Source organism: Bombus vosnesenskii, unplaced genomic scaffold (assembly GCF_011952255.1).
Source record: "Bombus vosnesenskii isolate JDL3184/JDL3185 unplaced genomic scaffold, Bvos_JDL3184-5_v1.1 scf7180000013344, whole genome shotgun sequence".
NCBI classification, from domain to species: Eukaryota; Metazoa; Arthropoda; class Insecta; order Hymenoptera; family Apidae; genus Bombus; species Bombus vosnesenskii.
Window position 1 is genome coordinate 1,734 of NW_022882981.1, and position 26,459 is coordinate 28,192.

General features: G+C 42.8%; 1 protein-coding gene across 1 annotated transcript in view; it reads left to right on the forward strand.

Annotated features, from left to right (window-relative positions):
* The first annotated feature begins 4,771 nt into the window (after positions 1–4,771).
* LOC117236252 (amyloid beta A4 precursor protein-binding family B member 1-interacting protein) overlaps positions 4,772–26,459 on the forward strand; it is a 146,136-nt gene continuing 124,448 nt past the window's right edge. Inside the window, exon 1 of the mRNA XM_033499038.1 lies at positions 4,772–5,037. The gene's annotated coding sequence lies outside the window, so the exon portion shown is untranslated. The remainder of the gene's footprint in view (positions 5,038–26,459) is intronic.

Consider the following 26,459-nt stretch of genomic DNA (forward strand, 5'->3'; position numbering starts at 1 on the left):
CCAAACCCCTCCGACTGCATTTGTCGGATACTGCTCCTGGATCACACGTACAGCTGCAAGAGCTGTGCAAGTGTGATCGTTCATCAGCAACCTCTTAAATGGTTGTACTTCGATCTCTCGCTATTAGTGTTGCGTATTGTTTAAATACGAGTGCGTAGATTTATACTTATTAGCGTTGCGTATCAAATATCGGGAATTTTCAGGCTTAATTTTTTTTTTTAATGGTAGATTAATTGATATTGCAGATATAACGAAGCACTCATCGCGTTTGATTTTGAAAATTTTCTGCTTCATAAATATTTGTAGTAAATTAGTGTTGCGAAACAAGAATATTCAGTTCCACTCTCGGCGTGTTGATCGGGTTTATATAGAGTGGAATACGATTGAATTTTAGTAGCCCTTCTGGCTACTGCTTTGTTTCCTTTTCAGCGCCCCTTATTACCACGTTTATTACTGAAAATACTGCTATAAGACATATTTCTTTGTCAGCGTTAACGTTACCATAACTGCTAAAATACAGAAATTTATTACGAACGTATATTATATATAGATTTACATATTTGAAACTGTGAGCGATTTCATGCGCAACAAAGTATTATAATGAAATATCTTAAAGTTGCTATGAAGGCTTCAAATATTTTTTAAAATTTAATTCATTGCAATTGGAATTTCCGCTGATGATTGTTCGTTCTTAGAACCATAACTTTTAACATTTCTTCGACCGCGATATTTTCAATCTTTTAACAGTAATGTAGAATTTTATAAATATTCGAATTTCATAGTGAATTTTTAATTCAGATTAAATTCAATTACTTAAAATTCTTGTTTTCAACGTAACCCTAGTTTCGATTAAAAAGATACAAATGATTCTCTATATTTGCTAAAATTTAATCAATAGTAATTTGATATATAATTAACCATTATTAGTAGTTTATTTTTCATGTATAAAATGTTCTCGTTTTAAAAATACCTGTTTCTTTCATATACCACATCAAGTAAATGAGTTTGCTTCAAATTTATCAGTTAGCAGAAAGTAGATTTCAATTACATATATGAACATTTCATAGCATATTAAATATGTATGCTAGATACCCAAATGATTTTTCTTCCATTGTGTGATTGTTCAGGCTTCTTCCCGTTTCCCCATTTTTAAAAGAAGCATATTGCGGTAACGTTGGAGTATATAACTTTTCGATATTTTCATAAGTTTAGTACAAGGAGTCGTATGTCTCTTCTGCAAGACTCTAAATTGTATATGCAGTGTCAATAGTTTCATTTCCATTCTTTCGTTCCAAGTTAGACAAATGTATCTTTGATACAGAATGTTGCCAGTATGGTACCGAATTATTGTACAATGTTTGTGCTGATAGATGTAATCGTTTTCGCAGATTAATCAGTTGATTAACGTTTGGAAAACCACAACATCCATAAATACAAGCATTGCACAATAATTCAATACCAAGCTAAGAACCACGCTAATACAGTCCAGTTTGGATTACGAAAAGCCACGAAGAGAATTTTGGATAATCTAAACTGGACTGCAACGTGGGACGCCGTTGGACGCCGCTGGACACCGTTGGACGCCGTGGGATACCGTCGGTCCAGTTTGGGTCTCCAAAAGCCTCCAACAGAATTTTGGATGATCTAGACTGGACTGCAACGTGGGACACCGTGGGATACCGTCGGTCCAGTTTGGGTCTCCAAAAGCCTCCAACAGAATTTTGGATGATCTAGACTGGACTGCAACGTGGGACACCGTGGGATACCGTCGGTCCAGTTTGGGTCTCCAAAAGCCTCCAACAGAATTTTGGATGATCTAGACTGGACTGCAACGTGGGACACCGTGGGATACCGTCGGTCCAGTTTGGGTCTCCAAAAGCCTCCAACAGAATTTTGGATGATCTAGACTGGACTGCAACGTGGGACACCGTGGGATACCGTCGGTCCAGTTTGGGTCTCCAAAAGCCTCCAACAGAATTTTGGATGATCTAGACTGGACTGCAACGTGGGACATCGTTGGACAGCGTTGGACACCGTTGGACGTCGTTGGACATCGTTGGACACCGTTGGACATCGTTGGACACCGTTGGACATCGTTGGACATCGTTGGACGTCGTTGGACGTCGTTGGACGTCGTTGGACGTCGTTGGACGTCGTTGGACGTCGTTGGACGTCGTTGGACGTCGTTGGACAACGTTGGACACCGTTGGACACCGTTGGACACCGTTGGACACCGTTGGACGCCGTTGGACAACGTTGGACATCGTGGGACGCCGTGGGACGCCGTGGGACATCGTGGGACGCCGTGGGACATCGTGGGACACCGTGGGACACCGTGGGATGCGTGCGTCTTAGTCTTAATTAATCGTAAGGTAGATACCTATGTTAAGTGCATTGTGAGCTCATTCTGTACAACGACATTTATCCACCTTAGAACGAAAAAAAGAAAGATCTCGTCTCCCTTCACTCGCTTACCACACAGTACTTATTGTACTCGCGATTTATCGGTTCGCGATCACTCAGTTCTTTCAAACCGTAGCGTGACGTACTCGCTCGCGCGTATTCCGCGTACGTGCGGGTCAACGTGCACTGGACAACTCTTTGGATTCGTAAGTCGCCCCAAGGACACCTCTGTCTCGGTGACTGCTCGACGACTGCTCGACGTTCGCATCGGATCGCGGGCGTTGTCGTCGCGCCGGTGATACTAGCGAATCTGTTGGGGATTCAGTCGTGGATCTGCAGTCCTGTCCGATTGGTACTTTGGTACTCGGTCAGGGACCTGCAATTTCACGTCCTCCGTAATTCTGTTCGGGCCCGCGGGAGTGGACCCCACTGTTCAGTTGAGGTCAATGCCTTCGTAATCCTGTTCAGCGGTCCCTCCCCGTGAGTGGACCCCACTGTTCAGTTGAGGCCTCTTGCCTTCGTAATCCTGTTCAGCGGTCCATCCCCGGGTTCCACATGTTCAGTTGGAGTGTGTTAAGTTGCTGGCCTATGTGCCGGATCCACGGCTGAATTACCCGTGGATCACTAGCATCACCGGTCGGCGCCATCGACCGCGACTCGTGTAAGTTTCGAACGGCGAAACAGGAATCGAGTTACGGTCAATTCTTGGGCTTTCCGCTGAACCTCGGGGTTATCTCGTGCACGGGGGTACGTCGCGTAGGTTTGTGAGTACTTTCGAGAGATCGCGATCTCGTTCGCTTCGGGCGCGCCGCGATTTTTTCCTTTATCATCTGATTCATCGGGCATTTTCTTGTTTACCCATTTTTAAGGGATACTTATTGAGATCACGTTAGAGTTTATAACTTTTCAGTATCTTCAATATCTTACAGTGTCGCAAAAGTAAAACGATAACTAGTTTAGTACAGCGACTCGTATGTCCCTTCTGCGAGACACGAAATGGTATATACAGTGTCAGTAGCTACATTTTCTTCCTTTCATTCCAAGTTAGATAAATGTGTGTTTGATACCGAATGATGCCAGTAGGGATGCGAATTATTGTACGATATTTGTACTGATCGATGTAATCGTTGTGTGGGAGATGGATGTTGCGTTACATAGGCTTTGTTCTACGTTTGTAAAGATTCATGTAAGCGCTGCGTTGGAGATATGTGTTTCGCAGTTAGGCTACGAAACAATTATTTCCATACGCAGGCCCATGGTTAAGTAGAGTCAAAACTCGACATTCTGCCAACAGGTTGAATGTCGAGATCGATGTGTAGTGTTACATAACCCATGGGTGGGTCTCCATTCGCAGCACCTCCTCGTGGTGAGACCTGGGCAATCATATTATTTGATATATAATTACTAATTATGTCACTATATAGCAAAGTAATTAACTGTATAACTGGTATAATTATTAATTATATGGCAAGTAATATGAGCTAATTGGCTGCGATCCTAACTAGGTGTTCATATCAATGCATCTATGGATTATTACATTAGTGAAATATAATTGAGTTATAATTTAGAAGTGTAACTAATAACAAGTATTTTTCGTACTGAGTAAAGTATAAATAAGAACGGAGTATCCTAGAATTAAATAACTCTATCCAAACCTCTTATGGATGTTCAAGAGTAAGCAGGTTTAATGTTCAATCTACCATTCTCTTTTTTTACAAAAACGTCGCGTGGGTTCGTTTACGTTCTCTGAATATCATGGTCTTCTTCCATACGACTTGCCGAGATAAGTTTCCTTTCATGTGTCGTTCGGTTTAATTAAGGATCACTGTGTGCCCCGCTGTCTAGGCAGACATCCTTTCATTCGTATAAAAGGGTTTGCTCCCGTGCAGGGATATTGTGACCGATTTTTAATTGTCAGTAACTGAAAAACAAAATCGAAAGCGCAATTTTTCATTTTTGATTTTCGTCTTATTTCGGTTTTAAGAATCATCCCTTAAATTTCTTGATGCCTGTAGCCGAACTCCCAGTATCCGTGTATCTAATAATCGATTTGAGAATGCAAGAGTAAAAATAGATTCAAAAGATTCAAAAATTTATATTTTTATGTTCAGATATATTAAATTTCAATTTTATTTGAAAATAATTAAACGAATCCTTTAATTGGTATCGTACAGTGATATCACGTCCATTCTGTACTCCATCTGCGATGGAATGTCGGGTTGTAGGTTTCCTACCTATACAACAGGAGATTCAATGTAACTTGCGAGATCCACCGAAAGATAGCGCTGGCAGCGAGCTCCCGGCATTCCACGGGTCGTTCGAAACGGGAGATGCGCGCGCGTTCGATGAAGACATGCGCGAGACAAGCGGCCGCAGTCTCGACAGTCAGTGCATGGCGGCCCGAGGCCCATCGATATCGTATCGCGTAGCACTCGAGATACGCGTTCGAATACACGAGTGCGTCCGTGGTGCACCGGGAAACGTCTCTCGTCCTTCGACCGATCGGTCGTAAGAGTACCGTCGTGGTTGACACAGTGCGTGACGCTTGTGCGACAGGATTTTTCGTCCTCGCGGGATCTCGTGGAGTAGCCGGAATCGTTAGGCGACAGCTAGAGCACCCGGGCCATCGTTCCGGTGAGTATTCACATGGAATAATATTTTAAACCGCGTCTCCAATCGGCCCCGAGGCTATGCGTTACACGTTTCATCCTTTCTACCATAACTGTATAGCTGCCAAATGGAGTGACAAGATACTTCGATTCTTTAAACTGACGTTTCACTATTTCAAATCTGCGTATCCCTTTTTCGTTAATGTCATGATATAACATACAGCCTGTAATATATATACGTTGTCTGAATGGAAAGACAGCTACAAATATGTAGTAAGGACAATCGTATATCCCTCTCGTTGCCGTATTAGCGCGGATATCCTCGTAACACGAGGGCGGCGTGTTCGCTGGACGCGAACAAAGTAGTATACATATATACCATCATAGGATGACGTATCCGGCAACGGTGCTCAATGATCTGGAAAATATCGAAGGGACAGACGCAGAGATTCGGTGTCATTGGCACGGATTTCTCGTTGATATCTTTATTTCTTGTATCTTGAATCTGCGTCTAACTCTCCAGTCTCTTCCATTTTCCTTCTTTTTTTCTCGTCTTCACGTACGGATGTTCGTGTGAAGTCCACACCCGCAGCGTTGCCAAACGCTACAGGTGTGGTCATTGACTTTGATCGAAAGATTTGTTGTTATTTATCGACTATGAAAAGTATGCGTGCGCCACTTCGGAATTTTTGTTTTATTTTTTTTCGGTGGAAGTGGAATTTAGCTCGCGGGCACGAGCGTCGCTTATGCCTACCTATAACATCACTTTCACGATTCCTGGCGGCTACGTGGGCGAGCGGGCATGCTCGATTCGAGTAAACTGAACAAGGTTAACAAGACGGACAAGGTTAACGTTAATTCGTTCGGCATTTATCTTTCGGAGTACCGTAAGGTATCTCAAGATTATCGCGAGCAGTTTCAAATCCATATTTTTGTCAATGTCACATCTATTGTAATTTCGTTACGATCCTTCGGAAAAATAGAAAATTGTTTAAGTTTTGGTATCTAAAATATTATATAGCGGCGATAAGTATTTGAAACAGTAGATAATCCTAATCTCGTTACGATTCTTTTGGAAAATAATAGATGTTTTAATTTTTCGTTAACTCAATTGTATAATATATGGTAAATTAGATACCTGCATAATCTTCCGAGTCTGACTACATGACCTAGCTCTTTTTTAGAAGAAAAAAAATAAAGAAAATGATCGTCTACCTTTGAGAACATTTTCTAAAAAATAACTATTACAATTTCATTCCTAAAACTCAATAGCAACTCCAGTCACGTAATATTCACACGTTGCTGTAACTGTTTCCTAAATTCTTATCTCTAACATTCGTAAAATTGTCGGTAATTTGCATTTTTATACGTTCGAATCTCGTATACTTAACAGTATTCGACGTAAAATCGTCGAAATCAACGTCGCTCGTAATCGTTACTTGGTACGCGCAATTTCCCCGTAATAAGATTTGCTCGATACGGCGACGGTCAATTCGAGGATGTACACTATCGCAGAGCCACGCGGCCTCCGTGAAACGAACGAGGTTAACGCGGAAGAACAAGGTTAACGTAGACGACGCCAGATGCTCGTGCGTCCAAATCGTAATCTAGTCTTATCAGTCGAAGGGAACATTCAGGCTAACATTGCTTATCAATTCACGGTTGGAGACAGAGGTTCTCCCAGCGTGCGATGGTAAGTTTGAATCGTCTTCGCGTTTACCGGAAGCGGAAGCAATATCGCGCGTGACACCGGGTCTCGCGCGTTTGCGCTTAATTGCGGCTATAAAAACGATCGCCGTAATGATTATAGATAGGTGCGAGCTTTAAACGAAGTTTCTTCGAAACTTTTCTTTCTTCGTTCTTTTAATCCTGTGTCGTACGAGATTCGTCGTAAATTTTTACGATCGTATCCTCGCAACTGTACATTGTCGATATTTTTGCTCCGAAACAAGGTGATAGAAAGGGAAACGAGGAGATACGTTAGAATTACAAGCGCTCGTTAAATTTTACATGGCGAAGAACGCGTCGAAGGCGAGTACAATAGGTTAGTGGTGACCGGTTAGACGAGAAGGAGAACGAATTCATCTCCCTGTTCGTTTTTTCGTTCGGTTGTTCCGCTTTTCTTTCGCACGAGCTAAGAGCTATTCTCTGGAACAGAGAGCCAACAGAGATATATTTATGTAGGTACACCAACCGAGAACACTCTTGTCCCGAGAATGGTCACTCGAGTAGCGAATTAGCGGAATTAGCGACACAGTTTCTTTCCGTCCCTTCTGATCTTTTTGCTGTCTGATCGCGATTATTACGTATTCGCTAACGTTATTTCAATAAGATAGCAAGGAGTAGGTATTGCTTTGTCGTTATACCGGGAATACGATCGTTCCGTTTTATATCGGTTTAGAGTCGTTAAATTCAAAGAACGTTGCGTTATCTCCGATAATTTTGATCTAGCTTTTATCGAACTCGTTTAAAATTTCTTTTTCAATCGGTAATTAATACTTTCTTCTTTTATCTTCGTTAGTCGAACCTTTCATATTCCGCAAGACGATTTATAATTTCAACGAAATGAAAAATATTAGCCGTTTAGAACAGCCGAAGTTTTCCGACAGCGGAATTTTCAATGTCATCGTTCTCCAGTGCGATTCTGTAGAACGTTCGCAACTCTTCGATAACCGATCGATCGACAGCGGCGGCGCGACGCCCCGTTGAAATTCAGCCGCCAGCCCATGACTCTCGCAGCTTCCACATTCGATAGAAAGTATTTCAGCGGGGATTGTACGTGGTTATTGACCTTGTTCATGACCTCCATCGCAATTACGCTGGCGCGTTGCGCTTTTCAAGGATATTGAGCCGGCGGCGAGTCGATCGATGAGGTCTTCAACCGGGGTCCGCTTTTTCCCTGTCTTCCCTCTTCTTTTTTCATTCTTTCCTTTCCCTTCGTTTTCTTCGCGTTCTTTTTTTCGATCCCTGTTGCTCCGCTTTTCTTCGTCCTCTCTCCCCTCTTTGCTCATGCTATGGAACGGAACTCTGATATTCGCCAAGCTTCGATGAAGCCGCACCGCTTTCGAAGTATAAGTGCGTCGTCTATTAATAGAGCTCTCTCTCTCTTTTTCTCTATTTCTTTCTTTTCTCTCTGTGCACACCGGTATTCTCCAGAAAGGGAATACTTGGGACGAGAAGGCGAAGAAGGGGGTGGTAAGAGACGCACAGCCTTTTTGCCGTACGCAGACCCGTGTGCCTCGCGCGTGTGGGATGCGTACACCCATTTTCCGCGGTACTCGACGAGCCAAGCGGCCAGACAGAAAAAAGATAGAAATGTCCAATAAAGATAAAGTCCTGAAACGGTTCCTGCATGCGTGTTGCGTTATTCTACCACGTTTCTTGCTCGGAATTCGTACGGTTACGCGGTGCCCTCCTGTCTGTCTATCTGTCTGTCTATATCACTTTCGCCCGTTTCCCTTTCGCTCGTGTACGGTCTCCAGCGTACATTGTCCACGTCCAAGCATTGTGGCCGGATAAAAATCCGATTTCCACTGTCTTTCCGGAAGTCTATGGGGTTTTCTTGCTCGAAACGGTATGTTTTTTTCTTTTCTTTTTTTTAGAAAAGAAGATACTGTAATGTGTGCTATTTGAGGTAACGAGTTGTGTTAGTAAATTCTTGCGGAGATGTGTGCGTGTGTAACATGTATCTTGTATGCTATCTCTGTCACGAATTCATGTTACGACGGATCCTTTGAATTTCGAATGAGATGGGAATCGTTGTGATTTTTGGATGATAATAATTCTAGAGATACCCTTTGGTCTCTTTTAAATTTAACGGAGGGCAGGAGTAGCCCGAATATTTGAATACTTAACAGCACCCAAGTCACCTGTTATCTGCTGTTCTTATCTTGCGTAAACGCAGACTTATCGTTGCGAAGAAGAGAGCGATGCGCAAATATTTAGCCACGCCAAAGCGTGGCTTTTTATCGCGATAAAGGCGCGAACAGCTGATGCATTATCTCCGATAGCGATCACGTTCTCCAATTTGCTGATCTCATTTATAGTACCAGAGAATACGGCCCATTATCTACGCCGGTCTCCGTAAACTTTGCTTTCCTAGCAACGATCGTATCTCTGTCGCGTTCCCGCTATCTTGTCTTCGCACACGGAAATCAATTCCGTGGAAATGAAGTTCTTCCATGAATCCGGGTTTAATCAAACGCACCCCAACCGTGGCTGATGTGCTCCGTTCCGTATATTCTCTTCGCACATTGTTCTCTTCTCGACTTTGTTTAGCCGCGACTCTCCACCCCCCCTTTTTCACCGCCAATACATCGCGAAGAAATTTTCATTTTGTCGCACAGTGGGAAGTTTCGACGATCTAACAAGACAAAATCCAATTTCGGTAGTGATTTAAACGTATAAAAATTTATTGTCGGGTAGGATTATCTGGGCTTAAGGGTGGATCGCTCGCGTCAAAAGGATATTAGAACGAAGCGAAGTATAACTCGCCTTGTAATTCGTCAAACTCAGCTATGAACAATTTTTAGGGGATCTTAATTGTTTCATTTTCTCGAGAAAATAATATCCGAATTAAATATCCTGAAGGATTTGCAAAGTTAAAAGATGGTTATAAGTAATGGAATATAACAGAAATACGAAAGAACTACAACTTTCTTCGCTTTGGGCGGTCGTTTTAACACATTGTACGCCGCAATTCAATCTCTCCTCTGCATTTTCTTCTTTCTACGGCCTTTAATCGTCGAACAGTGGCTGCACGGGACGGGGCGTGCTCGTCTTTTCTTGAATCTCTTCTCTCGTCTCCCCGGGGACCCGCTTTATCCCGAATGTTTACAGGGTTTATCTTCGCACCCTCCGGAGTGGTCCGTAGTCACTTACGTCCGTGTCCCCGCTTATACACCACTCGCGACCTCACACTACGCGGCTAGGGATTCCCTGAAGGGGTTGCGAGGATCGCAAGACGCCAGCATTCGTGTCCTCGCGTGTATGCGCGAATCGCGTGTTACCAATTGTTTCCTTTCTTTCTCTCCACCTTCTGGCCTCGCGTAAATAAATAACGGAATTACACAGTTTCACGGAGGCTAGAAGATTTGTTCGTTCCCCGAAGCGACGGCTTTGCGGCTTTGCTTATGAATTTTCTTCCGCGTATTGTGCGGCGTTCAGAAGCACGCTCTGTCTGTGTCGTTTGAACGCTATTGAACGGAGTTGGCGAAAAGCCGATGAGTTTAGAAGATTGTTTGTTTGAGATCGTAATTGGACGTTTATACGTCGTACCGTATGAAAAATTCCTCTGCAACAGGATAGCAGGCTCGTGGAAGAGTATTTTCGGAGAAACGGTAGCAAAATGTGGGCTTTTCGAGAATCCGCAAACATGGAAAAACGCGTGTAAGGATGGGATTTGCATTTGTATATAAGAAAGGAATTTGTACGCTCTGTTTTTATTTAGTATCTTATTTAGCATTGAGCGAAGCCTGCATACTACAGTCTCCTTCGCCGTTAATCAGACTCCCATTAAAGCAAAACGTTTAACGTAAATTAAAACGTCGAGAATTTTGTTCGCGTAGTTATTCGTAACAGGATCGTAAATCTCGCAAAGCATCTACGGTGCTGGTTATACCTAATTATTTTAACGACACGAGTTTTAACTTTAGATGCAAGCGAGTATCCATATATTTTTGTAATTAATATTTTGTTAATTTTCAGTACTACTATTTCCTGTGTAATACAATTTCATTATTTAATTAATAATTTCCTACACAGAGGTTAATTTTCTTCCTAGAGATATGTAGTGACTTAAGAGATCATTTGAAAATTCTCTGCTACTTATCAATTTTTAGTCGCAATTATTTCTCTCGCACTTTGTTAAAGTAAAATTATCCTTGAACACGGTCTTGTTTTCTCGCAGAAGAAAACCAAATACAAATCTTGCGTAGTTATATGTTCGAACAAACTTCTGGACTTCGAACGACGCGTCAACTCCTCATCGTACTATCAATTCGTGTAACAGATTCTCTAAATGATATCCGAGTCTTCGCATCGCTTCATATTAAATCGCTGCTCGTAAATACATCGTCGTATCGTAACGTTACCGCGAGAAAATCTGCACAGTCATTTAAGAAGATGTAAATCGCATATCCCTAAACACCGCGAGTTAACGAACACGATTCCTAGTGACACGACGTTTATTCGTGGCTCGGGCAGCTTGGACTAATTAGAAACGTCACCAGTTTTCGTGAGGGCTGTATGGATCCGGTAAACACTTTGTAAATCATGCACCGACGTCGGGCAACCCCCTGCAGGAACATGCGTGCACCTATGCAGTCGGTGCACGCAGGCGTGCTGCAGGTAGACGACGCGTGCCTTCACTGTTTTCCAAAGGTGGTGCACTCGAGCTGCACCCTTCCGACGTTCGAGAAGTCACACACGCGATTCCGTCATTAATTGTACGAACGTTGCACGCACGCACGCACGCAGGCACGCACGCATGCACGCACTTTGCTCGCGATATATAGCCGCTTCCCTTTTCGTCGAGCGCTTCTGTTGTAAGTTTCTGTCGTTCGTTTCGCCCATCGTCGCGTCTTTTTCCGTTTCGTTTTACGCTTCCTATGCTTTTTTTTCTATATCGTTTTCCATTTACTGCCCTTCTTTATATGGTTTTCTATTTGATACGTTTGGTGAATCCTTTTGTATTCGATGCCCTACTTCCTACGCCATTTTGTTTATCGCGTTGCCCTTTTATCTCGTTCTTTTTTCTCGCGCTTTGTTTCTTTCTTTCGTTTTGTCGTTCATATCTCTTCTTTATATATGTTTCGCATCTAGTCCTGTTTATTTGTATATCGGTTTGCGTTTAATGTACTATTTTCCTCTGGTTTTTGTTCATCGTGTCCTGCTTTCTCTCAACGCGTTTCCCTCTCGTCTTGTTTCATCCATAGAGATTTCCTTCGTTTCATTTTGCATTGGATAGTTTTTTATACGTTTTGCACTTGATATCTTCGTTTTATATCGCGGTTTTGGCGTTCGTTTTACTTAGCGGTGCTCTATTTTCCCGAAAGTTTCGTCCATCGTGTCTCGTTTCTCTTCTTTTCGTTTTATCTCTCGTACCTTTCGCCTATCGTGCTTCCTTTTGTTTGATTTCGTTCGTCATCTCTCTTTCTCATACAATGTCTTTTTAAATTCGCCGTATCGTGTCCCATGGATCGATCGGGCAACAGTTCAACCATAATCAATAGCCTCTTACAAATATAGTACGCTTCCGCGCGAAGGGTGTGAAAATTTCACGCTCCGATAACTGATTTCGAAGCACGTGAACGCGAATCGAGCTCGCTCGCTGGAATTCTTAATGGTTCGTCACGAATGACCGTGGAGAATTCGTAAGATCGTCGAGGTACCGGCTTTGTCGAGATACGATCAGATTGTTTCGTCTGAATCTCGCCGCGCGTTGCTTTGCCTTTTACGCGCCACCTCTCGCGACTGAATATTTCACGTAGCTCGAAAAGCTTCCCACAGTCTGACTTTTCTATCGCGATAAGAAGAAACACAATTGAATTAGTACGGCTTCCATGATTCGATTAATCTTGTGTATTTGTGTCTTTTTATAAATTTCACAAGTAGAAATAAGCGATATAAAATCGAGCAGCGAGTGTATAACAAATAATTTTGTAACTTTACGAACCGAGCTTCGGCAGATTAGCATATATCAATATCCTAAGAATATTTTTATAAATATTATTTGTATCTTTCAAGAACTAGTCGTGAATTTATTCCTAAGGAAATCGCAGTCGTAGAATGCTCGTCTCAGTCACCGTTAGCGAACATATTCGGCAGCGAGTGCGCGGCTTAAGGGTAAACGGTGTATCTGTTTCTCGTGTAAACTTCATCTGGAAACCTCTTTGTCGCGCAATGCCGTGGAAATAGAGAAAAACGAGATACGTAGACGAAATTGCTCGTTCGATTCTGTTCATCGTACAGCAACTCGTTGTTCCTTGTGAACTCTGTATGCTTTTCGTGGTGGCGTGAGTCGCAGTCGCGCCTAAATTACAATCCTCAGCACGTGTTTCAAATGTTCTCTCGTGTGCCACTTCCCTCACTTTGTCTCACTGTCTCTGTCTCGCGTATAACCCGCAGGCTTAAAGGACAATATTAGCGTTTGACGGTTTACACGAAGTTGTAGCCGAGCTTGTTCCTGTCTGGACGCTGGTAATGGCGAACATTAGGCGAAATTACTGTTAGAACATGATTGCTCGGAATTGAAGCTTCAAATTGACGCGTGATACCGCGTGAAATTACGTATCGGCTGCGCTCGATTATCTGCCGTGAGAAACGACTCCGGTTATTCCGTTTGCGAGCTCATTGCTCGTGTTTTATTTAATGTTCCTTAAATAGACGTATCTCGGCTGTCGAGGTAAGTGGTTTCAACTGAAAATACCGTGTTATTCTACGCATTACCAAGTACTCGTAATTCAGTTCCTTTCTCTACAGTTGTTACATAATTTTATACATACATACGTCTTTTAAATAAGTGGATACCATAAAACTCTTCAGGATGGTATAATAATTTAGATGGAATATCTTTACGCGAATAATCACAATCCTATCGAATCGATAAAAGTGTATTTATCATCGTATGTATCTTTTCGCTGATCTTGGAATGATAAATTGAAATATCCACTTGCGAGACCGATTTAAAATGTATAAAAATTTCTGCTAAAATATCGCATAAAAAATTACGTTCCTCGATGCTCGATTTTTCTGCGCTGCAGCCGAGTTAGACGATCGATTGAAAATTTATCAATGGGAATCTTGTCGAACTGCGTAGCTCGACTACTTCGCGTCGAAGTCCGCCGAGTTTTCACAGCTGTCCCGGCCAGAAGGCAGCCGTCTATATTTACTCCGCACTTTCGGCTTTCCGGTTTCCTCGTTTCCTTTAACGGCGAGTTCACGGAAGTTCGTTAATGTACAAACTCGCATCTATTATTAGACGAACGCGCGTACACGTATATAACGTTCGTGGCAGTCTATCGCGGTCCTGACCGTTCTAGAAAGCTTCCTTCGGCGAGTCAGATCGATGTATCGCCTCTCGAAAGGATCGATTTCGATGGTTGGAAGGAGTCACGAATTCGAGTCGTGGCTTCGTACTCGGCAAAGTCGAGGCTCTCTCGAGGCCTGTTCCTGTGCCTCAGGAACGTGAAAACGATCGATAACTCAGTGGAACGCCCCCATTGTCGAGAAGAGAAAGGAAGAAGGACAGCCGGCCCTCCCTTTCTCTCTTTCTGCCCCTTTGGCCGTTCTTTTCAAACGGGAGAATGCGCGGCCAAGAAGCTCCTTTAACCTTTTCGAAGTATATACTAGCGAGCTCGAGAAGTCGGCCAGACTCGTCGATAAGATGACAAAAGAAGAAATAATCCTCTGTTGGCGGTCTATTCTTATTGACGGTGCGTGGGAATGAAATGAGATATGAAACAGTTGAACGAGTTTCTATTCTCCCTTTTCTTTTACCGACTCTTCGGTATCGTCGATCGATGGTAAATTAGAGACGCGTTTCGAGAGAAGAACATAACCGACAGGCTTAAATTCAGCGTTAATTACCTTTAATTTCTGAAGCTTCTATCACTCGCTCCCATCGTTAAGCACGCGTTTGCACCTACCAATTTACGTTAACCAATTTACGTCCCATCATACACAACGCGAGGCTCATAATGGAGCAATTCATCGATTGGAGTAATCGGTCAGATTAAACCAATTGTCGGAGCACGATCGAAAATCTCGCGTTCGATTCGTTCAACGACCGATCTCTTCTCTCCACCAAGGAGAGGAAAACGTTTAAACATCCGTGGTATCGTCGGTCCACCGTTTCTGACCGATTACATCGAACGCGCGTAATTGCTGTCTGAGCCGATCCTCGAGCGCACGCCGTGTTCCATCTTTTGAAACGGAGCAAGGTGCACTCGAAACAAAGCTGCACAGCCTGTTCGTTTGCCTGTGATTGCTGCACCGGCGTTTTTGTCCCGGCGCCGTTTGCCGGTTGCACGCTGTGCGTCCAACGGCGTGGAAATGCTGCCGCGTTTCCACCACCGTTGCGGAAACGGAGAAGCTTCGTCGACAGAGACGGATGCGGTGCTTCCACCGCCAGAACAATGAGACCTAAGGAAATTACCCAGCGTGTTTTCGTGAATCTTCTCGTGCGCGAGAACGATTTAGTATCCGAAATTTGTTCCTCTTTCCTTTGCGTTCTTTCTTCTTTCTTTCACCTTTTATCGTCGTCTTTTCAGTGGCTGTAAAACGTGTCGGTACACCGTTCTACTTATCGTAGTAGTTACATACCAGATAATTAGATCGAATCAAGTAGGTCGTATTCAAGAAGAACAACGTTTCATTATGTTATCACGAAATTCGTGAAAAATGACTGGAAAATTGTTTCATTGCGAGAATATATGAGACATTGTAGTTTCAACTGGAATAGCGTCGTTCTATCGATAGGTTCGTGGTTGAATGTTTGCTTTCAGTCTGATCCTTACAATGTAATGGATGCTCGTACACGAAGATTATTATATAGCTTTGTAACCAATATCGTACATTTCCTACAGTGAACGTTCTCTTCCTGGTCCGAACGACTTCAGGCTGGTTAGGTGGGCGTTTACGAAGCACCAGTTTACTTAAATTGATACAGTTGTATCCGTTAGGAAAGATAAAGAAGATGGTAGGAAATGTGCACACGTTCACGGATAGTGACAGGTTGCTTACTTTGCTTTACTGCGGAATCGTGCTGGAAATGATAGTCTTTGAATTCCGATTGTAACAATAGAAATTTCAGAATTTACAGAACGCGTTTCATTTTCTAAAAATATGTTATTATGAATTTCCTGCTTAGCGGAACGCGTATCTTATATTTTTTTCAATTGCTAAGTATTTAAAATTATTACTCTTGAATATTACATTAAGTTCAGCGGGATTAAATTAGATGCAAGCAATAAACTATACGTTTTAACCAGATCATACATCTCCAAACACGTGCAAACTTGTCACACACACTGTGTTCAACGCTTCAACAAAAGATCCCATCGCGAATAAATATTTCCATCAGTTTGTTTGGCCACGTGTCTTCCATTTACAAGCGTTTTGGTTGGCCGGAAGCGTCCAACACCTTCAAGACACCCACGTATACGTTAGCTCACTCGGCAGAAGAGGTTATTACGCGCAGCTTATTAAAGATTCGCAATGGTGGGTGGTCAAAGGAGTGTTCAGTTATTTGTTCCCGAACGTCTTCGTCGTATTGGACGCCTTCCTCACTTCCGTTCTGCTTTTCATTTTTTTCCACCGAAGAATTATTATCATTGTTATATAACGCAATAATTTGTCAAATGTCCGGTCAGATAAATTTCAGAGAAGTACATGGAAAATAAAAGAAAATCTTTTCAAAGAACCAGCAAGTCGCTAAAAAAAGTTGGCAAATTCATTCGTTTCGCGCGGTCGCTTTCCTTATCTGTGGCTGTGCGCCTTGGAAATACGAATTACCCAGGTAGATTTGGCACCATTTTCCCCACGCCGTTCCCTTATCGGGAACCTGGACGTTCCGGAGGCGCGGAACTCGTGTGCCTACACTTTGCGTAGGTGCAACCTGCAGTTACATTCGAGAGTTGTAACGTGCCGCAATGTTACGCTAATGCGGTTTAGAAACGATCGTGTGTGCGGGGTTCAAGGTTCCAGGACTGTTTGTTTCGCAGGCTCCGTAATATAAAGTTCTTGCTTTTTTTTATCTCAGTCTTAAGATGAAAGATTATACGCATGTACGTAGAAGTTGATTTACTTGAGAACTAGGCTCGGATTAATGGCGTTTCGTGGTTATCTGTACGAATGGATTGGCAAATTTCTAATGAATTTTATAAATAGCGAGGCTATTATGTTTGGTATGCAGATGTACGTAGTTGATCGAAATTCAGGCGTGGTTTAGGAATGCTACATAACATACGTTAGGAATGTTCGTAATGTACGTAAGTAGAACGCCAAGTTTTGTAATAACTATGCAAGTTAACTATGCAATTAAGTAACGTATCTCTGCAACATCGATGATGATGTAACTTAACGATCGAATATGTTTCCAAAGCGCGCGATTACTTGACGTTGTTAGAAGAAACATGAAATTAAGAAAAGTAAAGCGAACGAATAAAATAATATTTCATTAAAGCAAACTGAATAGCAAACACTTGGTAGCTTCGATGTCCTGTGTTCGGATATCAAAGGTCGGAAAGTTAAGGCGTTATTTCCGTAACAGGCCGTTGAAGAGCCATTAATAGTTTGATAATCGTTATTATCGGTGTCTCGGTTTCCGGTCCAAAAATCATATTCCGTCCGTGCCTTTGTCGCGCGATGAGGAATACGGAGTAGCATTCGACTGGTTCGGGTGCAGAGGGATCAGGAATATTTCGGCCAACAAAGGAAGCCTTTTGATTTCCTTTGGCCCGTCGCGCACGGGGAAGCAGATAATCAAGCTTAATTAAAACGATTATATCCACAAATCGAGCGGCAACGAGAATGCGGGCTTTCGAGCGCTTTCTTCCCTTTCAACCAATTACCTTCAGCGAGCTTTCAAATCGAAGGGAGCACCGTCGAAGAAGAGAAAGAGAGAATGAAAGAGTAATACAGAAGCCCCGGTATACGCGATTGAAGTTTCATTCTCTTCGAAGGGTACGTTTTAACGGAGTGCTTTCAGATGCTTCGCCGTGAATTACTTACGACCCAAAGTGATCCCGAATGTTGTCCGTAGAAAGACTTTAATCTCGCTTCTTTCGTCGTTTTTTTCTTCCAAGTATTACTTTCTCTTTCGTTTGCTGCTTTCCGGTTCGTTCCGAACAGGTGTATATAGGGTGAACCCGCATGGGTGGATACACTCGTGCAGCAAGACGTTCTGCAAAAGTAAGTCGAGAAGGAAAAATGAAGATTCCTCGTTGCAGACGCCGTTCCTTTTTTTTTTTTTTTTTTTTTTGGAAAATTGAGTTCGAAGGTTCGTTGAATACAAGCACGCTTGTGATATGGAAGAGCAAAAGAAGGAGTAATAAAAAATATTGCTACAGGTGTTGGAATATTTTCGCGAGCCAGTGTATTTCATATCTGAAACGACTTCCTGTGCTAATGTACCACCTGTCGTGGTTCACCCTGTACATCGTTGCTTGCTTTCTTATTTCGTCCGTTTCTCTCGCACGCCATTCTTCGTGCGATGATCTCGTCCGGAACGATCCCGCTCATAATCTTAATACGATGCTACGTAAGCGCGAAAGCATCCGCGACAGATGTAAATAGCCGGGTTACGTGGCGACATGGTTTTCCGACCGGGTGTTCGAGCGTTACCAAAGGCGAAAAGGAAAAAGTGGAAACGACAATTTTTCCGCGGTGAAAAAGTCGTGGCCGCGTTGATGGTTAGCTGCGAAACAGCGCCGGAGTTTCGCCAGGTCGGCAATTAACGGAATTAGCGCGTGTCAAAGGGATTTCGTTGGTTCATAGGGACACGCCGGAGGCTGTGGAAACCGCAGTTACCAGGCCGACATTTTATCAACGGAAAAGGTGTCGAGGATGTTCTCTCTGTCTCGAGGCGACGAGAACATTATGCTCGAGCTTTTTTCGTTCACGCCTTTTTCCATCGTTATCAAAGAGCCCCGCGATGTAAGCACGTTACCTTTTGAAACGATACACCCTGAGGATGAGCCCTAAGACACTAGCAGGTCTCTCTTAAAGCGGACGACTCGACGAACCGTTTAGAACCGCGTTGCTGTTACCCGAATCAGTGCTAATAAGTCGTTGAAAGAGCGATTAACTCTCTTACGCGTGCTTCTTTTTCGATATTCTTGTTAGATTCGCTTCATCCTTTTTAATTTCGTCCATATGAACGACGAGGTCTTTAAGGTGTGACTTTGAATAACTGCGGATGCTAATCAGATGGGAATCTTTTTAGAGGGACGAGCTTCATTCGTTTGCTTTTCTTTTGCATCGAAAGAGACACTTGTGGTATATAGCTCGATCTCTTGTTGAAACGATTCCTCCGTCATTAGAGTATTGCTTGAATTTAAGGAAGAATAGAAAATACTTGGCACGTCGATCGCCATTTTATGTTGTTTTATGATGTTTCAGAGTTCAACGTCAATAACGATTTCCAGTCTACACGCGGGCAGAAATACTTTCCACGAATAAAATTCCTCTCCGGTGAAAAGTGCCACTCCGTGTAACGATTTTCGTTCGTGCAAAGTTGTAAGTTGAAGTTGGGGCGTATAAACGCCAAGTCAGGTTGCCAGCAACGACCGAACTGCCGGGGAAAAATGCGGTGGACGGTAAATTACCGCGGGGTGGATCGTGCTCGTTAACTTATCTCGAATGTCTCCATTACGTTTCTCTTGTGTACGGTTGTCGGATTGTTAAAAAGACTTTCGCTATGCACAGCGGGAAACTGTCTAGTAGGTAACCATTTTCAATGGTTCACCTCGGTACGAAGTTTCGGCTCGATCGTCTTTGAATTTCCAACGATTTTTGTTCGCAACCGCAGAGAACCTGCTGCGAAAAACGACCTGAATTTTACGACCCTTCACATCCGTCTGTTTCCTTTTTGTTACTTTGACAGAAGGGCGATTAGAAGTGATTATGGTGGGGCATATTCGCGGAAGACGTCTCTACGTTGGTAGTTTGGTAACCGAGTCTGTTTTAATGTGGACGATTGCGGAAGAGCAATGCTGCTATTTTACTCAAAATGGTGTTGTTCGATGATTATTTGACTTTGGTAGAAAAGTCCTGAGGCACAGTCTCGAAATTTCGAACAGAGTTGTTTTAACTTGTTTGTTGCTGATAAATTGTCTGCTCGATTTGTTCATGGTAATTGCTTGGCAATTTGATTGCGTAATGTCTTTTGGAAAATAATTCGCAGAAATGTGTTTTCGAGGAGATACGGACTCGTTAATTGGTAAAGCAACGTACAAAAATTTCTGACGCGATTATAAAAATGAAGATTAAGCAACGAAACAAGTTACAATAGTTCCCGAACAAATAGACTGGCAAAATATACATTTACGTCAAGTTGTTATTTATTACAGATGACTAAGACCCTATTACGCTGTTAATATCTTGCCATGGTATGCAAAAATGGTTGCGTCATTAGAAAAAATTGATTTAATCGCAACCGACTGCGAAATTCTGTTTGCCCGTTTACTGTTTATCGCTCGATACGTCCCACGGTTGTAACACAACGATTTCATGTTTGCCCACGTATGTCTGTTAGTTTAATACGACCAACCTACCTCTTGAACGTGTTTGTAATTGCAGAAAGTAGGATTCAGCTGTTCTGCTATCGAGCTTGAAAAAAGGATCTGTATAAAATAAGCTAAAGTCCCCATTTCTTCGTTTGTAAAAGTTTGTTCTTCCGAAGAAGATAATTTTATTCCTACTTCTAAAATCTCGGACATTATATTTGGTATGTAATGCAACAATATATAAAACAAAATATAATAATATTTTTTTCTTGTTGCCTTTCTATCATAGAATACTATTTACACGATGAGCAAAGAGAGCAACGAGGAGAATTGCACTCGTCGGAAATTTCTACCACGTTTTACGATTTTCCGCGAAGCTTCAACGTTTTATATGTGTAACATGTTGCTTAGATCTCATGAACCTCAAAATTTTTATCGACCAAGTAAAAGTTAAATTTCTCTCGAATAGTTATTCCGACAACGTACGTAAGCGCGCTATTACATAATGCAGTAACCGTGCGAACGAGAAGATCGTACTCATAAAATTTGTACACACACACACATTTCTAAAAATAGCAGGAAATTGAGACAACTCGTACAGTCGGTCTTAATTTGCAATCGATATCGTTCTAATATTTAGCTACCGTAGTAGAGTCTCGTTTATCTGAACAAGTCAGAGGACACGAAATATTAAGAACAAACCTTCTCTAATATATTTTCTAACTATATTCAACTTTTTAAAGTCAACTATCAAGTATGGAACCCATACTATATTTTATTCTTTCGTATCGTAGGTAATACCTGTATAGGTGTACGTATGTAAAGGTACTATCCATATTCTGCTCGTTGATTTACCATCAATATCGTTACAAAATTCCATCAGACGATCCATCGTATCCTCCCTCGCGGGATACCTTATTGAAACATTAAATTTCCAATAACACGACGACGACGACGACGACGACGACGACGATGACGACACCGAAGCATCATCCACGGGACGTGCCCCGTTAAATATTCGTGGTCGTCGCATACACGTTATACGCGCGTGTATCTACATGTCAAAGGGATTGGAAAGAGAGCGTAGTAGCGCGGACTTGGGCTTTAAAGAGTTTGTTGACTGTACGCACGTGATTTGCGCGTCTACATTACAAAGTGACTCTCCTGCTTTTGAGACCGCGCGCGTATTTCTCCGTCTGTCCGTTCAGCGTCGTCCATTTTCCCCTTCACGGATCCGAAGAGGATCGAGTACGGAGAGAGCAGAGAGAACGGAGCTTTCGAAGTCGAGAGGAGCGCTCGTTGACGGAAAGGCCGTGGGGGTTGGTATCGTCGTGGAACGGGGATGGACGGGGCCACAAGCAGCTTTGCAGTCCTCGAGTACTCCCGAAACGCTTAGAAATCGTGTTTAAGGGAAAGCAGTTTCACCATTCAAATTCGAGCGGTCCTGATAGGCCAGAGAATGTGTGCCTGGGGGACGATTATCGTTCTCCAAGGGCCTTCGCGACCTCTTCGCGGATCAGCCACGCGGAAATTCGAGTTTCGTGGATGGATTAATTTGCTAACGTTGCTCGGATCTTTCTCTCTCTCTCTCTCTCTCTCTCTCTCTTTTACCGTAATATTGTTTGAACGCTGACTATGCACGTTTTTCGAGTGTTGTTGGATCTTGTAGGAAGTTTAAGCGGTCGGATCGAAGTCGTTTTGAGCTTCGAGAAGATAGCTGGAGAATATAGATTTATTTTTTGACGAATTAGAATACTTTCTTTTGTCGACAGCGTGCTTGTTCTTGGGAACTTAAATTCGAACATTCCTTCGCCATCAACTTATTCAGATCATAAATCTATTCGATCTTCTCTGTTGAAACGCATTTTCCACCAACTACGGGACTCTTAGATTTCAGTTTGTCAACCTTTGGAGAATCCTTTCGATACCGTAAGAAAGATTTGGGTTAGGTTTAGAAAAGGGAAACAGGGTTAAATGGCAGTCTCTCGAGGGAGCCGATGAATTCGACTGATAGCCAGGATGGCGCACCTTGCACGATGGAATTCCGAGAGTATCGGAAATGGAGCGTGTTTCCTGTGAAACGGAACCAAACGTTGGTTTATTCCTCGCGGTGTCAGCGTTGAACGAGCCGATGCATCGCTGAAATAACCCCTTTCACCCCTCGACCGTTGCCCCTTAGCCTCGTGTAATTAATGAAGTTACGCTAATGCAATAATGTAGCGTCGCCGTACTCTATCCCCATCCTCTTGCTCGGTGATTCCTGTCGTTAACGCCGGTTCGTCGGAGACGATTGTCATCCCAGGGAATTCAAAGGGTCGTCATTAACGCGTAGCCAGGCTGGTTTTATATTTGCAAGGATGCTGCGGTGACGAGCGTGGAAACAAGCGTATCTGCCTCGTCAGTGCGTCCGTTCCTTTCGGATGGAGACGCGAAAAGCGCGTTTCATCGAGTTGGCTTGCCTCGATAGCGAAGCATCTTCGTGTTTCGCAATGTGCATACAAAGTTCGTGGTCGTTGAAGTTTGAAGATCAAATTGAAAAGTTGTATTGTCACGGTGATCGATTCTTACAAACTTTTGTGTTTCGTGTCGCGAAGAAGAATGGCTACTCTTGTACTTCGAAGAACTTTTAAGGAGTTGTCGTAAAGGGAATGTTTCCTGCTTCCAATTCGTAGTAATTCTTTCAAGTTTGCTGGAGTTATTTAATTTTCTAAAGCTGATATTCAACCAAGTACGAGCATATTGCGTATGTTACAGCTCGATATAAAGTTAAACAATCGAGACAGCCGGATGACGTCACATCTATAAAGTGGACGAATCGGCACGGTCGAGTTTCCTCGTGCAGAGCATGGCGTTAAATTAAAATACTGCAGGTCAGACACGTAGACACTTTTGGGTTACAACGATGTTCCCGCTTTGACGATAGCTCGTGCCAAACGATAGACCGCTCGTGGGAAAGCGGCTGTTTCGGCGGATCGAATAAACGTTCAGATCGCGTCGAACTCGTGGTCGGAGAATTCGAATCGTGATCCCTGTGGCACGTTTGACGAAAAGCATTTACATTTTACGGTCGGGCTCGCCATCGTACCGGTATAGTGCCGTTGGAAACGTTGAACGCTCAAAGAAACATTACGTAGCTACTCTCGCTTAATTAATCCAATTAAGCCCGTGGCGAGCGAAATATTCCTGGCCGCGACTACTCCTGCTGCAACACGCTTAACAAACGTCGTATAGACGCCGTACACGCTCTGTTTCAGAGATCCGTGTATGTGTTTAAACCCGTAACGTTTGATATCGTCGAGTAACATTGCTGTTACCGAGCATTCCGCGTAATGAGAGGTAGAATGCGTATAAAGAGGTTTGCTGGCGATCGAATTCTATCCGTTTATTCGCGCTAATCGCCAGTGATGGAGTTATTCGAATAAGTAGATATTGGATAGGATGGAATGAGATTTCGTTGGATTTCATCGAAATTCTGGAAATTTTACCTTCTAATGAACGATTTGCAACGCGGAAAAGATTTCATGTTCGAATAATCGATTCGTACAGTGCAGATCGTTTCGTCTCTGCGACTCAATCACGCGGAAGCGCTGCGAATAATGGAGCAATAAAGCATTTGCGCGAATTTATTCGTCGAGCAAACGGCTTGAAACGAGTTATGGAACATACTCGAACGACGAACCTCTGACTTTCCATAAGATAACACGGACTGCACCTCGACTGTCCCGATGGCAGCTTCCTCGCGGTTTGTTTGCTTTTTTCTGTATGCACGTAGGCACCGAGAGATACGGTAGGAGGTGCGGCTAACCGAGTCAACCACAGTTAATAATCCTGTTCCCGCGATCGTGGTCGTCGCCACTGTTAAACACACGTTCTTGTCTTAATAAGCGAACGAAATCGTAAGCCGGTTAACACCGATCCGTATTACTTTGATTATCGAACAGATCGATGGACTTTTAGATGGAATTAACTCTGGTACGTCCTTTTGCTTATTTTTTTTATTAATTTTAAGTTAGCGTTAGTTTATTAAAGCTAATTTCTATTTTATGTTAACTTACACATTTCATAAGATTTTTGATCAAATCCACCAAAGAGTTTTCGAGCGAAGAGACAACGTAACTCGTCCAGCTGACAGCGCGTGCAAGCAAAAATCAATTTATCAATCACTCGTTGATTTTGATCGTAGCTAAAAGGTTAATAGCAACGGCCGAACGATTTCTTGCCAGATTAGCCTCATCTGGCCTAGCCATTGTCTTCTATTATACTTTCTGCCAGCCGATTCACGACGAATGATTGATCTTTCGAACGTACAAGGGACGCGATACACTCTCTCTACGAGCTAGTTTTACAATTGGTAGTTCGCATACCGTCCCACGATAATCAGCGGTTCGTTATCGGCTGAATTGCTGGCCGACTGACGACGATTCGCCTGCTCGTTTCGTACGCTTCACCGTCCTCGAACCATGCTGTTTCATTCCGTTTCGATTCGCGAAAGGTCAATGGTACAACGCCTCGTGCACATTGTTGCACGGCCGCTTGTCACGCCGAAGCGAGGCTATTGATTTTCAGATATGCGTCCAATTCGCCTGGGAGATTGTCTTTTGCGATCATGCAACCCAAGTATTCTCACCGTAATACGCCGATGCTCGATGTTTGATGAAAATAGGAATATTTCATATTTTTCTGATAGTTTGATCGTTTCTTGAAACATAGTTGGAACAGTGGGAGTTTTAAAGAATTATTTTAGTTATTCCAATATGCGTGTATCGCAAAATAAAGTTCAATTTAATTGATATAATTCATTGTTAAGGTTAGCGTAGTTGGAACTGAATGTTGATTCGGATCATACTGCTAATTTATAGCGTAAACTGAATTAAATCTTTTCGTTATTTGCACAAATCGTCCGCTTTAAATATTTCCATCTCATATATGCGCCTACTTGTAAACCGACGTTATGTAATTTGATCGTACGATCTTATAAAGTACGCTGAAACGCTAAATGAAAAAATATATTTTATCTCGTGATATTTGGCCACTTTGCCTTCCGAGGCAATTAGGAAGAGGGTCTAACTTTGCCAACATTCTGCCATCTTCCGCTTCGCGTTAAAGTGTGAAATCAAAAATATTCTTTTAGTTTCGGCCACCCAACGCATCTCCCTTAATCTCTTTTTTTTTATGAAAAAGAAGGATTGTAGAATGAAAAACATAAACGATACTTTTTTCTCGCTCGAAATACGAATTTTACGAAGCCAGGGCCTGACGAAAAATAAAATTAAGCTAGGTTCGTACACTTAATTCCTAACAAACTTCTTAACAATGTTCTCGATAATTCGCTTGAACGAAATAATTGACGTTAGCTCAGGGTTAATCGGCGTTTATCGGATACTTGGCGTGGAAGCAAGTCCAAACATAACTTTCTCAATGACTTTAATTTTCGCGTTCCCGCTTACCCTACTGCCGTTATTTTCTACCATGCTCTTCCTTGTACCCGTAATACACGCGCGGATGCATCTGACGAGAACGTTTTCCGGTTTTCGAGTGGCGTGCTCGTTTCAACCGGTATACGAAATTGGTTTCGTACGCCTCGGCAAAGTACCTCATTTTCCTGGACTCTCTGCTCGAGCGTGCATCCCTATTTATGTTTTCGCGATGCAACAAAACTGCATTGTCGATAGAGGAAACCGGATTGCCTTCGTGTCGAAAACTTACCGCACGTTCGCAGGATATCTCGTTTTGTCAAAATTGACTATTCTAAGGAACGCGTCGAGACCGGATTAAACGTACTTTGGCTAAATTTTCCTACTACAGTCTACGCGATCAATTTTTACGCGATACTGTTTCAAAGAAATAGACGCAGAATGTAGCGCGGAAGTTGGGAAGAGAGATCGATGCGGCACCATCGTAAATGTGAATTGCGTACGAAATAATGTACACCATAACCGCGTTATTGGACATTACGTATACCTACGCCTCTAATGGCTCCCTTTGGCTAGCAAACGTATGCCAGGTATTTGCCCCTCATTACCATCTACGTTGCGTCACTCGGTTCGCGTTCACCCGCTGTCTATTCAAAACAAATTGACTAATTATAATTGCATAACGCACGGATATCACGGATTCGCGATTCACGCCTGATTGCTTTTAATTATCGCCGACAAACGTGATTTTCTTTCTTCTGTCTCGTCGTAGCGCGTTTTGTTTTTTCTATTTGCGCAAAACCATT